Raw genomic sequence first — 15,987 nt, 5'->3', positions numbered from 1 at the left:
AAATATAACCTCTCGTCCACACAATTCTGGACATACTACAAATTACAGCTCTGTTTGGGGACCAAGTTGAGCTATACTAATGTTCAGACCGAGTACTCACCAATCTCACAGCACCTTAACAATTAAGGAACATTCTTTCTGGGTCTCTGGCTTGTACAGACTTCTCTTTGATCGTAAATTATGTCGAACACTGGCCGACAAGTTACACAGTTTTTTGCAACATAAACTAGAGATCCCCAAAGAAAATTTGGATGATATACTGGTTAACTATGATAAAGGACACAGAGTGGCCATAATTTAATTGAGATATTTTAAAATACTACATAGATGGCATTGGTATCCACCAGAGTTTTTTGTCCAGTAAAAATACCAACATTCCTCCTCTGTCGGAAGCGCACCTTGCCTGAATGCAACATAGTACACATTCTATGGATATGGCCAAAACTAGCCCATTGTTTGATACAAATCTTAATGCTTGAGATTGTTCGCTACTTCCTTGGCCATCGCCAAACTGTGAGTCGTATGGCTCTGAAAGATGCCTTATGTACCCCAGTTTGATTCATGGTTAATGGGCATGTATCCTTTAATACATTTTTAAACCAATAATTGCTTTCTTTGGGTAAATCATGAGCATTCAATGTTATGTTATGTTCTTATGCACCCCAATGTAGGCCTAGGTAGCTACACAACCTTTTACCTACATTTGTCCTACCTTCTACCCAGTGCTGCACTGACCTTTTACCTAGTTAGGTGCTGAATAAATGTTGTGTGGTTTTCTCCAAAAACTAGCCTCAATTAGGATTCTTAGTATCACAGCAGGATTACCATCTTTTGCATTATATCTCTGTACAAAAGTCACAGCTATTGTCATCCTTGGCCGACCTGCCCACAGTACCATGGCACATCTAGGTAGAACCCCTGAGGGTACCTTTCGGGTATATAACGACCACATCTTTGCTGGGCAAACCAGAGGAGAAATTTCCATGCTAACCCGAGACGCTAAAGTCCCTGCACGCAGACACTCCAGTACTTTCTCTGATGATTGGGACTTTGAAACTGTGAGCTAGCTGGTCTACAGGCGAATATATCCTTTGGGGGTGTCTGGAATCAGTCTGAACACCAATTCCTTAGTTTATGTTGTCTAACCGCACAGATCCTATATAGACTTGTAGGAACTACACAACAATGTTAATAATTTGCAGACCACACAAATGCCAATTGCCGTCTTGGTGCTAGTGTCCAAACAGAGTCCTAGGGAGAAGGGCAACAGAAGGCCTAATTAGCAGTGGGAGTGAAAAAGTCAGGTTTTTAGTTGTTTTCTAAATTTTAAGAAATTTGTATGATGGCCATTGCTGAATTCTGAATTTGGTATAGTTTTCAGAATTGTGTAACTTTCTAGGCTCACTCAGGAGTTTCAAACCAGCTTACACCACAAACTGCAAGTAGGTTGATACCAAAAATGGACTACCCATTTGAAAACACCAACACAATGGAAGGATGTTTTTACTAGTTTGATTCAATTGTTAGAATAGAATACGCTTTCTTGCACAGCACTTTTTTCCATTTTTGAATGATAATGCTCGGTTTTCATTGTATTCACAGATCCCTCCAGAAGAATCCATAAACCTTGGGTACCTTGAGAAGCCCAACATCTGATTTGGGAAAAAGGATGCACATTTGGTCTGGCTGACTTTTGTGGAAAAAAAATGTTCTGAAGGATTAAGCATGATTTGCATGTCACGTCAAAAAATAGACTGAGCAGGGGAATGGAAAAAGGCTCAACAGCTAAGGGGTTAAGTGTTAAAATTCTAAAGCTCTCAAAAGGAGGATATGTTTTTAAGCATAGTAGCATTTTCAATGGGGCAAGCTTTGCAAATTTAATGTTTAAATGTACTTCTAAAGCAAAAGGAAATCCAAGCTCTACAAAAATGTGACTGCTGACTCACTAAAATGCAATAGCCAGAGTAGAAGTGAAGGAGTTGCTAGGGAATGACACTCATTAGCCATGTTATTTCATGACAAATATGCAATTACTTCTATACACACTCAGAGAAATAGCTTCCTTAGAATATCTCTGGTACATGTTTAGGTAACACAGGTCCAGCTCATATCTTCATTCCCTTTTAAAATTTAGAGGATGAGGAAATTAAAGTTTACAACTGCAATCTAGTTAAGTGGTAAAGCATTATTGGTCCATACTGAAAATAGTAAAGAAATATAACCTTTAAGTTGCAAAATTGTATCATTGTGACAGGGAAAATCAGTGAAAACCTCTTTCAACTAGTATCAATCAATGTCAATCGAACCTTTGATAGCATTAATTCCAATCTAGTTCCATGCATGTAGCCAGTCAGAAAGAATGGCCACTTTGGGACCTACAACGATTTTGGTCGGTCAGCCTGGGACCGCTCGTCGGAAGGTTACCGACTGACATGGTAGGTTTACAATCCGACCCCTGAATTGCAATGTCGGCTCTCAGTGTGTAAACCGGCGGCTCAATCCGACTTCCTTCCGACAGGCTCAAGGAGCCTGTTAGCCAGTTGGAAACCTCCACATAATCCCTTAGGGACAGCGTTTTTGCCGTCATGATTATGATGTTGGTCTCCGACAGTCTTTCCATGTCGGCCTTTCTAACATGGAAACCTGTAGGAGAGTGACTTTGGGGGCCCATAGCAGGGCCCCTTGCTCCCCTAGCCCTCCGGTTGTAGGCCCTGTAAATCCCTGCACCGTGGGGTAGGCACCCTGAGGTTTCTGCCCCACGGTACATGGATTTACTGAATCTTCCATTTCTGTATGGGCGCTTGTTCTGTGTCCGATTTCCGACCGCACCACAAGCTCCCATAGAGAAATGGGCATTTGCGACCACATCAAGGGGGCACATTTTCAAAACTTTTGCATTGGTTTAGCATCACAAAAGTGACGCTAACCAGCGCACACTTCTTTTTTGCTATTTTCTTTCCAGCGCAAAACTTGATTTGCAATGGAAAGCCCTCTTTAAGTAGCACAAAGCATCACCTAGCACTGCTTTGCATTACTTTGCGCCAAGAGAGCATTACATGGGCAGTACATGGGCATTCCCATGTAACCACCCATGCCTTTTGATGCAAAACCATATTTGTAAACATGGTTTTGTGGCAAAAGTTAACGCACCTTCAAAGGAAGCGCTAGCAGGAGAAATGCTTTCATTGCGCCATGCTTTTCCGACTTCCAATGCATGCTTCACTGTGCAGCACGTATGCAAGTTGGGAAAAGCTTTGCATCATGCCTTGCATAGTATTTTGTACAGGAACTGTACCCTTCCTCTACAAAACCTATGCTACACTCATGCACACACCCTAGCGCTGCGGCACTAAGGTGTGTGCATGGCGCACGGCAGCTGAAATCAGCGCCGGCGCAAGGGAAAGGGGAGGAGAGAGCCATATCTCTGAAGATATGGCGCTCTCCTGCTCCTTCTCTGTCGCGCAATATGGTGCAGCCTCGCGGGGGGCTGTGCTGAGTTGCGTGACTTTTTTGAAAATCTCCCCTCATGTGCGGACATTTCGGGATTGCCAAGGATGGTTGGTTCCGCAACGGCAGAGATGTCGGTCGGAGGCAACTTTGAAAGACATAATGAGTCGCTCTGTAGAAACTATCCAAATTCTATAGAAAAAGCAGGCTATTCCACAGGCAAAACATGATACATCATCCTCTGATTCTCATTTAAGATGCAGTCTGGCCTGTTAATTTTTGTTAAAATACTGCTTGAGGTATCAAGTGAGATAACTCCAAGAGCATCAATCAAGATAAGATTTTTCTCAGCACTGCTCAGTGGATTCTATTTGGTCATGCTCTGGTTCTAGTTATACATTTTAAATCTTTGAGGGTCATATATTGTGTGATAGATGTAGTGAGAATAATTTCATTTAATGTGCTTTCCACCAAAATATAATACTGAGAGTGACTCTGAGTCGTAATAGCTCTATCAGCATTTTTCAGTTGTTTCCCAAAAACAAACCAGCCAAAACTGGATTTTGTTTCTGTGAAATATTTCACAAATGTCCCTGAACCGCTGAAAGGTTTGTCCCTCTCACTGGTACCCCAGTGTGAAATTGAGGCAGGGATAAAGTAGGATTGGCAGAGTATGATATTTACTGCAGATGTCTAAGGGGCATATTATCAAGAAACAGCGTTAAAATTATCGCCGCTTTGGCGGCAGAAAACTGATGCGATAATGAGCTTGATAATATGCCCTTGAGAATTCCCATAGAAGCCCATGTTCTGGTGTCAACATGGGTTTCTATTGGAATTATCTGCAGCATATTATCAAGCCCATTATCGCCGCTTTATCGGCAGTTTTCTGCCGCTAAAGTGGTTATAATTTTAATGCCATGCTTGATAATATGCCCCTTAATTCTTTCAAATCCTAAATGACTGCTATAAAAAAGTGGATTATCCATTGTGCTGGCAGTAAATCTACTACAAAGACTAAGGCAGCTCCACTAATTTAACCGAGTACGGATCAATAACATGTATTTATATCTGAAAACTGTCCAAATTGAAGCTAACGGCTCGTACTCGAGAATACCGGCCGATGTGTGGCAGACGTTAGCTTCAATTTGGACAGCTTTCGGATATGAATACATGTTATTGATCCGTACTCGGTTTCTAGCCATTGGATGTCATAGTGCTACGCTGCCATCACGCACTGGATGCTTTTTTGAATCGGACACCATAGTAAGCAGCTTTTGGACAGTTTATTATTCAGCCTTGAAAAAGTCGCATGTACGAAACACGTGTTGGCTTCGGGCTTTGTACGGTGTAACTCTGGACCAGATAACAAAGAACGACAATATGCATTAAAGAGTGAATAAATACCAAGAAATACCTACTGTCAGCTGTGGATTGTTGATGTGCTTTCTTGCTTACAACTTTATTGATGGAATGTGATTGTGTATAAAAATTGACATGTGCTAAGGGTATATGCTTTGTATCTTGTGGCGGCATTGGCTGCTGATTAGGAGTAGTTGATGGTTCTCTCCTCCTTATTGCACCGTCCCTAAATAGTGTAAGTCTCCCTACGGCTAGTGTACTCTTCTCTTGCGCCTTGCCTATGCCCAATACCACCTCCTTACCTGTGCTTCCTGAGCCCCACACCTAGGTAGCTGTGACACAGAGCAGACAGGCTTAACCAGGGAAACTGTGTACAATATTGAGTAATAAAACAGTTATAAAGTCAAAAAACTGCACAATAAAAATCGTACAGTCAATTATGAAATATTGATTAACATGGGTTGAGCAACATTGCACCAGAAATTAAAATTCCAATAATGGGAACCAAGCCCAACATCGATGCAGTGCAGTTCAGGTTCAACAAGTGGGTCATTCCAGTTAACATTTTTATCTTCTGACTTAGTCTCTGAAATGAAAGTAAAAATCGTCCAGTGGGACATGATTTCAGGCTATATCTCCCAGAGTCCTCCTGAAGCCAGATAGCCAATGGACAAGGTCCCACTGAAGCTGTTGGTTTTGGTGGGAAAAACCAGTAGTGGGAGAAATTTACCGTTTGTTGCCTCTAAAGCCTTCTTGTTGGTTGTATGCTTTTCAGGGGTGGATTGTGTTCCAGCCATCAGTGAGTCTAGGGAAATTAGCAGCTACACCTTGGAGAAAAATTAATGTAATTTTCTTTTACATAATTACTGGAAGGTTTGGTGAAACTGTGCACATTTCACACACACAGGGTACAAAAGACTTCTCTTCATCATGTCTCCTGTTACACCTAACTATGAATGGGCAGTACACATGCTTGTCACATTCAAGTTAACAAAGTTCCTGATTACCATGTGTTTTGGACCACATTCTGCAGTCCTGACGGGGACGGTTGGACATTCAAATGTCTCGGAAGCGGTCGGGCCTACCGCAGGGTTATGATGCATGCATTGTGTACTCGGACCGATTGCTGAAAGGCCGCTGACACCGACACCAGTTGCCTTGAGTCATCGGAAATGAAGGAAAAGGGTTGAATACTCACTCAATTCCCCTTCTCCTTTGTGGACTCTAGTTTGAATCCCTTTCTCCAGGTCCCGCCTGCACCTCAGCAGCTGCACGCCAAAGTGATGGTATCAAGGTAAGTCCTCATTCGCCATGTATCCCCATTGTCCCCATTGACTAGACTGTGCACAAATCACCACATTCCAGCAATGGGGTATTTGGTACACAAGGTATGTCCCCACAGGTGTCATGCATGTATGTACAACTGCACATGCTCCCTGCGCAGTTTTACCCATTTGCAGTGACATGCGAATAGCACTCGTTACAACAACGCATGTGTTTACAACACATGCCATTGCAACACAAGTCGTTACAACAATGCTTTGTTACATCACATGCCATTACATCGCAACCTGCTACAACGACTTGCTGTAGGGGGGGCACTGGAGTTTGAAATAGTATAATTTAGTATTCCAAATCCAGTTTATGCAACAGTAGAGAAGGTGTTGGATTGAAAATCCAACAAATCCAACACCTTCTGCCCACTACAGCAAGTCGTTGTAACGACTTGCATTGTAATGGCATGCGATGTAACCACACGTCATTGTAAGGACTTGCGTTGTAATGGCATGTGTTGTAAACGATTAATTTTTGTAAACGCTGTTTATGTGACATGCCCGGCTAGCAGGGCACCTCTGATGATGAGACCTCTACGGTAGAAGCGGTTGTGAAGCTTTCCTTTTCTCGGTGGTTGAAATCAGACTGCAGCCTAAGCAGTCGGACGAACGGTCTGACCGCATCCTAATCAGGCCCATAATTCTTTGATGTACCACTTTTAAATACTAGGCACCCTACCTTTTATGCTACAAAGCCTACTAAAGAATGTATTTAATACTTAAAAGCAGGGTTCTTTCCTGTCAAAAATGTTTAGTTTGACAAGTTTGCCTGCATGTTTAAAAGCTGAAGAAGTCAAGCTTAACAGGTAGGCCCAAAGGTGCTGGGGGGAATGCTGGCAAAAAAAACTATTTGAAGGTAAAAAAAACAATTGACTTGCACATAGAGCCTTCGCTCAATTAAATACGGTACCAATGTTCGTCTTTTGAACGCCCAGGCCATCTAGAAAGGTTTGATCCTATTGCTCCTGAGGGGCTTCAAGAGCTATTACAGTTAACTCTGGGTCCCCTGATGACCCTTGTCCCACACATGCATTCTCCTCTGTTATTGGTGCCACAGTTTAAGGATTTGTTTAATCTGTTTTTGCAAATGGCTAAGGTGCCAAAAGACTGGAAAATAGCCTATGTTTTTCCAATTTAAAAAAAATCTACAGCAGACCCGGGTCTCTCTTTCAACCATTAACTGATTTTTCTGCTTCTCCCTTCCCAATCAAGATCATGGAGAAAATGATTAACAGACAATTATCCCAATACTTACAGACTCATCATATATTAATTTAAATCTGGGTTTAGGGCAGAAGCCTACAGTACAGAAACAGCTCATTTGGCTGTCACTGATAATTTCAATGAACAAAGGCAGATCGGCCATGCTAATATTGCTTGACCTTTCTGCAGAATTAAATACAGTTTTACATGACATTCTGATTAAATGACATTGGGGTGCATGTGTTTAGGTTTTGGCATGTCGAAGGAACTTTGTACACGATAGATCCCTAGCAGTTTCTATTCCCACTTTCAACTCCATGATCATGAATAATACTTGTGGGGTACCTCTGAGATCTTCTATTAGTCCCACACTTTTGACATTTAGGTGGCTCCTCTGGCAAATATAAAGAGGAGACTTATAGTTTTGATATTTTGTCGTATGCCGACAATACCCAATTGGTGATATCATCTGGGCAAAACCTTAAGGTAACAAAAGCTAGATTCCTTGGTTCATTAAATGAAAAAGAAGACGGAAACTTTATTATTTGGCAAAGCTGATCAGACCTGGTTGGAGGACTGGTGTTCTCCAGAACTGGAAATTGCCCCTTGCCCATAAGGGGTGGTAACATATCTGAACACCTTATTGAATGTAGCTTTCTATGACTAATTAAGTTAAGGCAATCCATGTTTCCTGTTTTGGTCAGAAAGGTTTTTCCCAGGCTTCCCCTCAACTGTAGAAAATCCATCACAAAGGCTCTTATAACTTATTGCTTGAACTATGGAAATGCTCTCTTGGTTGCCACAAACGAGTCTCTTTTGCCAAAAATGCAGGTGATTCTGAATATGGCTGTCTGACTGGTGTGCAATCCTCCTGCGAGTTCCTACTCAAGCCCAATTTTAAGATCACTACACTGGCTTCCAGTTAGGAACCATAGTAATTTCTAGGTTCTTTGCCACACCCATAGAACCTTCTATATTGCAGGCCCAGCCTATCTTCGTACAAGTATTGGGTTCTATCATCCTAATAGGAGTCTTAGGTCATCCAACACTGCACTTGCATCTCACTGTGGTATTCGAACAGTTTGTAATGGGGCCACTCCTTTTCTTACCTGGCTCCACATCATTTGAATAAGCTGCCCATCCACATTCACATTTGCCAAAAGTTTACAACCTGCAAAAGATTGGTAAAAACATGGTTATTTTAAGGTTTGAGGAGGAAAGACAGCCAGCAGTCCTTTAGTCTAAAGTTTAGCACTGTAATACTCCTGTAGGAGTGAGCTGTTCATTTTTTTTATAAATGCTCTTAACATAGCAGTAAGTCTAACCATTGGTAATCACTAGGGGTAGCCTTTCAACCCATCTTTATTTTGCCGACCATTCTACCTTGGATGAGACCCAGTCATGTGTAAATCAGTCTTCATCCTGCTCCAATAGACCTGCACTTGAATTCATCTGCACTGCCAAAACATTGATGGGTTGGAATGCCGTTTCAAGTGATTGCCAACGGTTAGGCTTATTGCAAGCATTTTTCCCTCCTTTTCTTGATTGTTTGTCTTTTTTTCCTTGTCATCCTAGTGGATGGCACAACATTTGCTGCAGTCCACAGGTAACATCGAACTTTTCGAGGCAATTGGTTTATTTTACTATACCATATTGTTGAATATTACCATCTTTTGCATGGTGTTCTCCAAGATGTATGCTTTCTTTAGCTAAACCGTTTGTGTTGGCCATAAGACTCTGCACACTTTACTCCTTATCACCAGTAGTAAAGTGCTTGTGTAGTTTGTAGGTGTCTGCTTGGATTATTTCATTTATTTACAGGTCCCTGATATCTATGACTACAGGTAACCAGGTCCTGTAAATAAATGCTACTAGTAGGCTGAAGCAACCACAAATATAGCTTCAGTCCTGGGTATCTGTTTATGACTCCCCCCACTACGAAACATGGATTGGAGACAGACAGTGGGCCAAGGACATGGGTATAGAGTGTAGTGGGTCTTTCCAGCAGGATTGCTAGGGAGTAGCTGTGCCCCTGTCCTCATTGCACTTTGAAGAGTAGCCTGGGGCAGTACCCATCCCTTCTTGTCACTGACAGATACAGCTCACACCTCGGCCTCCCTGCCCTTTGTTTCACTTGTCAGGCTGGAGCCAAACCCTGTGGGAAACGTAAGAACCGACCTGAACCAGTTTAGAGTCATACACATGAGTTGTCCCCCATAGACTGGCAGTGGGCATCGCAGTAGTATCCCCAGAACAAGAAATGAGAACACACCTCAACCTGCAAAGACTCAGAAGAAGGACTATCCTGCTGTCTGATGTCTGAAGTAATATGAAACCTGCTTGTCTTGAACCCAGGGCCCTAGAAGCAACTTTAAGGGTCAGTTGGCTGATCTCCTGTTTGCGTTACATTAACAAAACAAGATTCCAGAGGCCTTTCCTGCTTTCCAGTTGTCCAGACCCAGCTGGAACCTAGTCCGCTCAGCTGGCCTCTGTGGGAGAGACTCAGTACACTCATCAGACATAAGTTCAATGAATTTAATGAGGAAAAAGCTAGTTATCTGAGAGTTATTGACAGATGCTTGACACATTCATTCAGAAGACTAATGCTTTAAGAAACTCTTAATCTGGAGCAAGTGTTAATGGCTCAGAGCATGCTGATAGACAAGCTGCTGACATGGAGGCTGGAAATGCCCAGAATGAATCAGTCATGAGTATAAAAAGTAAGCCAAGACAAAAGACTGTAGGACACAAAGGGATGTCTACATGTAAAAAGAAGTTGTGTTTTCAATGTAGATTTTCGTTTCCATTCTAAGGTAAATGTCCCACTCTTGGACGGATATGTAAAGGCTGTGTGAGGGAGAACCATTTTGTGATGGTTTGCAAAGCGAAGGAAAAAGCCAATGCATCACGGCGTGAAGACAAAATGGCTGCCAGAATTCTGCAGAAACAACGTTCCACGCACACCCACGAGGTCAAGTGGTGACATCAGTTGAGACAAATCGACACTGAATAAAGTTGATCATCTTCTGAATCATTGTCAAACAGTTCTTCTATGTCAATATCAAGTGAGAGAGAAGAAAATGATTGTGTTATCTCGATGTTTATCTCAGAAAAGCATACACATGTTGGTTTAGCCGTTAAACCAGAGTTTATACATGGGCTGCATCAACACCCTTGAAAAGTCAAGGTTCATTTCTAGCATGGGCCATGATCTCGCCAGTGGCAGGATGGCTGCACGCTAAGCGAGCTCTGCCAGCCGAGCCACAGATATCTGACAGAATCTGCCATCAGAAGGGAGCCACAGCTGCACAAATGGCAGCCTCGTGCTCCTGAACACCTCCTGCAGAGGCACTGCCGGTCCCGGTGCTCCGGAAGGCCCGGATCGCTCAGGCCCTCTCTAAACCAACCTCACAGAGACTACGCCACTGCACCGGCCCACACTGAAGTCCGCAACACCTGGCTGCAGACAAAGGCCTATGCCGCAACGGTCCATGGCAGCCACCACCGGGCCATGCTAACTTCATCCCATCAGTGATCCTGGTCCTCCACATTGCCCGTGCTTCGTCCACTATTGTCGCCGGGTGGAGCAGGTGACTCGGCTCCCCGGAAGGCACAGTTCAGCTGAGTGCCCGACCCCATCGGCCCTCTATGCTCTGACAGTGGCAACCACCACACCAAGGCATAGCACACAACAAGCAAAGGCGGTGATGTGGCATGAGGAGTGCCCTACAACACACAAGTAAGGCGCAGGCACGTGGGGGAGGCAGAACACTGCTCATCTAAAACTCTTCCTGACGTTGGGTCCCCAGTCTACATCGGACAAGTGCCACGATGAGCGCAGCACCCCGGCCTGCAGAGGCTCCGGTCTTGGGCTCTGCCACATAGGCTGGCACCGCCGCACCGCTAGGCCACGAGGCCAGTGTGCCAGTGGCCCGGCCCTAATTCAAAAGGGGACTGGTAGCCCACCACTCCATGACCAACTACCCTGCACTTCCTCCCCCACACACCCACCAGCAAACTGCTCTGGACAACACGTTGGCTCTGACCCTACGTTATCTCTTTCTTTAATGGCAGTAAGCCTGTGTGGGCCTGGCGTGCTGGTGCTCCCACCGTCTGGGCCTCCCACGACACCACCCGGACAAGCACAGCCCCCTGCATAAGTAACTGGGCCATTATGAACAAACCAAGCACCTCTGGTGGCAACCCCAGGCCACCTATACTGCAACTTCTAGTCTGGTGTTCCCCCCATTGACTAAGTAACCGGCACGGGCCGGTTGAATGCTGGCAACTGATCGACCCACACTCACTGCGGACCCCTGCTCCCAGACAAGCAGGAGGGGTCACACGAGGATTCACCAGGTGTGGTGTGCCAAACCTTCCCCGCCACCTAGATACTCCACCTACCACTACCGGCTACTGTCCCTCTGGGTATTCAGCCACCTCTGTACACCCACGATAGGCAAAGCTGATGCCAAGCAACCTAAACTTACATTTACAGGTCGGGACAGGTAGAGGAGGCAAAATGCCCCCCGATGCCGGTGAACAATCCACACAGATGGGCCTACCTGAAACGCAGGATGACAGCCTTCGTGCAATACTGCTTTGAATTGGCATTTGTATAGCGCATGGCTACCCGGGAGCATCCCAGTGCTGAAACCGTTACTAGAGGACAAATACCCTAGGGGAAAAGCCAGGTCTTTAGTTGTTTTCGGAATGTCAGGTGATTTGGTTCTCTACGGAGATTCAGTGGAAGGGCATTCCAGAGTCTGGGGGCAGTGAATGAAAAAAGCCGTCCACCACTACTCACTTTCTTGATCCTAGGGACCACAGCAAGGTGAAGATCATCTGAGTGAAGTGTCCTGTTTGCCCTGTAGGGGCGAAACATGGCTTTGTTAATGGGGGGTCCTCGCCTGTCCAGTGACTTATGGGCTAAAGCCTTAAAGTTGATTCTCTCTTGAACCGGGTGCCAGTGGAGAGAGCGAAGTGCGGGCCTTGCTGAACATCGATAGGGGGTCTCAGTAAGTAGCCTGCTGCACAATTTTGTACGACCTGCAGTTTCGCGGTCACTGAGTTCGGAGCACCCAGATAAAGGGCATTTCCATACTCTATCCTTGACAAGATTAGAGCTGGGATCAATCATTTTTTTGCTTGGAAAGGTAAAAGAGGGAGGATTGTGCAGATCATTCTCAGCAGGCCATAGCATGTGGCAACAGTCTTCCTGACCTTCACTGTAACGGTAAACTCCTAAACTAGCCAAATTCCCAGACTTGTAATCTCTGTCTTGGGAACCGGCACAGGACCCATTGAGGAAGGCCATATGGTGCTTGGAGGCAGACTTCGAGAATTACCGAGGATCATAAGCTCGGTCTTTTACCCATTGAGTTTCAAGTGGGAAAGGCTCATCCACTTGACGACTTCCTCAAGGCAGGAATGGAGGTCATTGTTCTGCTGGTTGGGATGGCTCAGCGCTACGACCAGCTGCGTGTCATCGGCGTATGTCACCATATGAATCCCAAAAGTGGCTATAACATCCACCAGCGAGCCATGTAAACATTAAAAAGAGTAGGTCTCAACGAAGAACCCTGGTGGACTCTGCACTGTAGGAGGATGGGTTGTGATTTAGCACTACCTTCAAATACCTGGAAAAATTGCCCTTCTATGAAGGATTGTAGTCTTAATAGGACTGTTCCAGTTACTCCTATACTTCTGAGGTGGTGAATCAGGACACAGTGGTTCACTGTGTCGAAGGCCGCACTCAGGTCGAGGAGGATTATGGCTGCTGCCCCTCCTGCATTAACATTTTTCTGGTTTCTTCCACCAATGATAGAATGGCGGTTTCTGTCCCTTGACCGGGGAGGAAGCCTGTTTGGGAGGGGTGGAGAACATGGTTGGTTTCAAGAAACTCTGAGAGAGTATGGTTGACGTGTTTCTCCGCTCTCTTGCTGATTCCAGGAAGGAGCGAAATCGGGCGATAGTTGCCCAGATGGGCTGGATCCAGGTTAGGTTTTTTTAACAGCGCTTTTACCATTGCCCTTTTCCACTCAGGAGGGACCATGCCCATTGCGAATGAAGCGTTGATCATGCAGGTGGCAGAGGGGGCGATTGTTGGTCCGACCAATTTCAGGATGTTGAGAGGTGCGGGGTCTAGTGGCGGCCCACTTTTTACTGATGATAGGGTGGCTAGGAACGATTCCTGTGTTATCGTGGGAAAAGTCTCCAATTCATGATCCACTGGATGCCCACCACTATTCGTATGCTTGAATAAGATGTTACTATCTTTTTGGGGGAGATGGTTGAAGATATTTTGCACTTTAGTGGAGAAATGTTTGGCCAATTCAAAACAGCAGAGACCTGAGGTGTCCAGTGGGGATGGGGGGCCAGGGACTTTTAGTAGCTTTTTGACAATTTGAAAGATTTCTCTGGGGGAGTTAGCGGCAGACACGGTCTTTCCCTCATAGTAAGAGGCTTGAGACCAGTTTTATTCCTGCCTTGTATCATCTGATAGCTGCCCTATATTCCAATTTTTCCTCTTGTGAGAACTCTTTCCTCCATGTTCTTTCTAGTTTTTTGCACTGCTGTTTTAATGTGCGTAATTTGAGCGAAAACCAGGCGGCCTTATTGGATCTAGCTTTCATCTGGATTGAAATTTTAGGAAGCACCAGGTTGAGTGAACCCTCAATCCAGTTGCAAAACCTTTCATTAGCTGCCGAGGGGTCAGAAACGGAGTTTGGCATGGTCTTTTCTAGTTCTAGGGTCCACCTTTCCAGCACGAGTTTGGACCAAGGTCAGGTTGTAATTTGTATGGCGGGGGTAAGTGGCGCTATGCTTGGTGGCGCCCAGAAAAAGGGAATCATGGAGTGGTCCGACCACGGGAGGGGGATGGGCTCTTTCACTTTTAGGTCCCCCAAATTAAAGAAAATGGGGTCAAGGAGATGTCCTTTTACATGAGTTGCTTGCAAGACCTTCTGAGTCAAATGATAGGCCGAAAGGTCATGGGCTAACTCTTTTGCGGGAAGGGCAGAGGGGTCGTTGAAATGCAGATTAAAATCTCCCAGGAGGTTAAAATTTGCCGCAGAACTGCCAAGGTTGACAACTGTTTCCAGCAGGTTATTACAAAATTGACCTGTTACCCCTGGTGGGCGGTAGATAAGGATGCCTGACAATGAGAGGGTGGGTGTAAATTCAATAGAGAAATGGGTGTTCTCGCAGTCTAGCAACAGACTACCTAACCAGTAGCAAGTCAGGTAATCTTTGAAGATAATAGCGATACTCCCGCCCTTGCCTGTTGCTCTATCCAACCTCTGAATCAGATATCCCAGGGGAAGTTCTTGAATAATATCCAGCTCTGAGCTGGAATTAAGCCAGGTTTCCGTAAGATATAAGACTTCTGGGTCGGAGTCTTTTAAAAACATGGAGATTTTAATCGAATGCTTGGGCAAGGATCTGCAATTAAGTAAGAACAGTTTATGTACCTTTGCGGTGAGTAGAAGGGGGGCCGTGAGTGCAGAGGGCTCAAACTGACAGTGTGGGCACTTATCTTGGAGTGTCTGGATCGAGATACAATGTGTGCATTTTGGCCTTAATGCTTGATTATACCGTTTAAGTTGTGTGCTAGTATATTGATACGAGCTGGGGGAGGAGAAACAGGGGTTCTGGCTCCTGGGCCAGGTCGGGCGCAGACGGGCGCAGACGGGCTTGCCTTACACGCGCCACCGGCGCGTCCGCTGCATGGTCGCAGCATCTGACACTTTTATTGCATCAGACGTGCGTTGGGTTCAGCTGCTAGAATGCTGACCCAGCGCCAAAGTGGGAGTGAAGGTTAATTACAAGCCCCACAACCCCCAGAGCATTGAACACAGCCCTCCCTGGACTGTTTGAAGTCAAATCCTGCCTAAAGTCAATCGACTCCAAGATTGACCACCCATCTTCATGCCTGACCAAGACAAGCAGCAAGTCGACACACATGACGCCCGCATCACACAACTCGAAGCCAGGGTCTCAGAGGCCAACAACACTGGCGCGGAAAACCGGCAGTGACCCCTCAAGATGGACAAGGTCCTCGAAATCAACTGTGCCAAGAATGAAGTTATCGAATCGTGCTTGTGTAGGAACAACATACGCATTATTGGAATTCTGGAGTCCTCAGCGATAGGAAAAATGGAGGACTACCTCAAATACCTACTACTTGAACTATTCGGTTCAGTTTTATCTGAGTACTTCATCATAGAACGGGTGCATAGATCCCTTGGCCCACAGCCTGCTCCTGACCCATATTTGCCCGATTGTTAAATTACCACGACCGAGATTCCATCCTCCTAAAGGTCAGAGAAACGAGAGAGGTCAGGCACCAGGGAAACATACTGTTATTCTACCCTGACTTCACTCTTTCTATCCAGATGGCCCGCAGGGACTTTCTTCCCGCCAGGCGCATACTTTAATAGCTTCACATTACATATGCACTAATGTACTCTGCAAAGTTCTGCATAGACTTGAGTGATAAGCATGAATTTTTCACTTACCTGAAAGCTGCACTTACTTTCGCCAAACAACTGCAGGAATTCCTCCCACGGGGCCGCTATGCAATGTCCAAAGATGGCCGCACCAGCAACAACAACTGACTTTGAAAGCTCTGAGCTCAGAT

At 45.2% G+C, this 15,987-nt stretch overlaps 1 long non-coding RNA gene across 1 annotated transcript in view; it reads left to right on the top strand.

The window, feature by feature from the left end:
• LOC146859909 (uncharacterized) overlaps nt 1-4,869 on the top strand; it is a 170,038-nt gene extending 165,169 nt beyond the window's left edge. The window contains exon 4 of the long non-coding RNA XR_014978738.1: nt 1,603-4,869. This is a non-coding gene — a long non-coding RNA (uncharacterized LOC146859909). The remainder of the gene's footprint in view (nt 1-1,602) is intronic.
• Nucleotides 4,870-15,987: the final 11,118 nt, after the last annotated feature.

Source organism: Triturus cristatus, chromosome 3_1, assembly GCF_964204655.1.
Source record: "Triturus cristatus chromosome 3_1, aTriCri1.1, whole genome shotgun sequence".
In the NCBI taxonomy this organism is placed as follows: Eukaryota; Metazoa; Chordata; class Amphibia; order Caudata; family Salamandridae; genus Triturus; species Triturus cristatus.
Note: the sequence above shows the minus strand (reverse complement) of the source record. Positions and strands in the feature narration are given on the sequence as shown.